Below are 2,269 nucleotides of genomic sequence, written 5' to 3' on the forward strand. Positions count from 1 at the left end.
AATAATAATAATAATAATAATAACAATAATAGTAATAATAATAATAATAATAATAATAATAATGATAAATAATAATAATAATAATAATAATAATAATAATAATAATAATAATAGTAATAATAATAATAATAATAATAATAATGATAATAATAATAATAATAATATAATAATAATAATAGTGACGATAACAATAATGATAGTGATAATGATAATAATAACAATGATTGGCGATAATTAATAATTAAAATAAATGACAAAAAAAAAGTAACAAACTTAGAATTTTAAATGGCATCACAATGAACGAATAAATAAATAAATATTATGCAAATTATGAAAGCCACGAAAAAACGCAAATATTTTCATTTTCATTTTTCCAATTCCATCGATATAACTTTGGCAAAAATTGGTAATAAATTTATGAATTTCAATTTTTGCAATCAAATTAATCAATTATTCTTTTACTTTTCTTTTGTTTTTCCACATTTCCAATTTATCGATCGATCGATTTGATCAGATTTCAAATTCTAATTTTACGATTTTATTTTGTTATAATGGATACAAAAATTGAATTTATATGATCGAGAATTCAATGGTCAGTGGTCAGTTATAAGACAATTTCTCCTACCAATGTTTGAGATACATTACTTTACGATCAGAATTTGGACAGTTTTATGGGACATATTGCTTTTGAGATCGGAGTTCTCTTTGCAAGGAAATGTCGATGCAAATGGAATGGAGAAAATAAATGACAAGAAGAGGGCAATGGGATCTGCAAGGTCAATAAACATTTGGTTGACTGACCAATAGGTTGACTGACCATTAGATAAAACTGACCAATAGGTTGACTGACCATTAGATAAATGCTAAATATTGAAAAGCGACGAAAAAAAAAGCGCGCTAGTAAGATTAAGGATGAGAAACGATTTTTGTAGCTAAAAATAATGTTTCTAAAATTTAAAATTAACATTTTTTTTAAAGAAACCGGAAAATTATTTCACACAAATTTTAAAATTATCATTTCATTTTATCTTTTCCTAATATTTTTAATTTTCTTTTTTATTCAATATTTTGTTTGTTTTTTTACCATTTTGAAAATTATCACTTCATATGATTGATAAAATTTGAAATTATCATCATCTTGATACAATGCAAATTATCATATATTCTTTTTTAATTAAATTTTTTGGTCACCTTCTCACCTTTATTAGATAAATTTCTAAACTGTAAACGATTCAGTGGGTAATCAATAACTGAAAATCAGTAAATATAAAATTAATAATGGAAATCGAAGAAATATGTAATAGAATGTAATTTAAAAAAAAGGCAATAATTAAATTCTTTCAAATTTCTCCCTTTCTTTATCATTTTTCTTTTATCAGTTAAATCTACCACATTTGATTAATTGTATAAGTTATAAAAAAGTTTTCAATAATGCTAATCTAATTTAAGCCATCAAAAAAAAAAAGAAAAAAGGGTAAAAACCTCCTTGAAATAACCAAAATTATTCATCAAACATTTTCGAATTGATAAAATCAGTATTAATTAATGCATAAATTATTGAAGTATAATTCGTTTGAAAAAAAAAAGAAAAAAAAGTGGTTTAAAAATAAAAATTTCACATAGAAACAAAAAGAAAATTGAAAAGGAAAAATTGGGAAAAAAAAGGCAAAATAATATTTCAGTTTTTTTTCAGAAAAAAAAATTTCTGAAAAATTTTTCATAGCCACAAGTTCTTTTTTTCTTTTTTTCCTTGAAATCATGTTTACCTATTTTTAATTTTATTTTTAATAATATTTTTTTTTTGGCTGAAATAAAATTTTTGATAATTTCGATATCTCATTACTGTTATTGATTAAATAATTAATTAATACACGTAATATCTTCTCTTAAATTAAGGCATCCATCATTAGGCAATAATTTTGAGCAGCGAAAAATATCGATTAGAAATGCGTAAAAATGTTTTAAATATTATGTAAATATTGTGAAGTTTTCCCTATCAAAATAATTCCTTAATTTTCATATATTTTTCACACAAACTTTAGGCTATTCTAAACAATAATGTTTATAAATAAATGAATTATTATTAGATAGGCCTAATTATTAGCGGCTAAATTGCTTTGAAATTTTCCGCTAACAGGCAAACAGACAGACAGACAGACAGACAGACGGGCACACACATACATAGATATGCATGCAATGAATGTAATGAAATGAAAGATATTTTAACGATTTCTTTTTTTTAAAATATGTAATCATTTTGTTTATTCAT

The sequence above is a fragment of the Loa loa genome, assembly GCF_000183805.2.
Source record: "Loa loa unplaced genomic scaffold supercont3.79, whole genome shotgun sequence".
NCBI lineage: Eukaryota > Metazoa > Nematoda > Chromadorea > Rhabditida > Onchocercidae > Loa > Loa loa.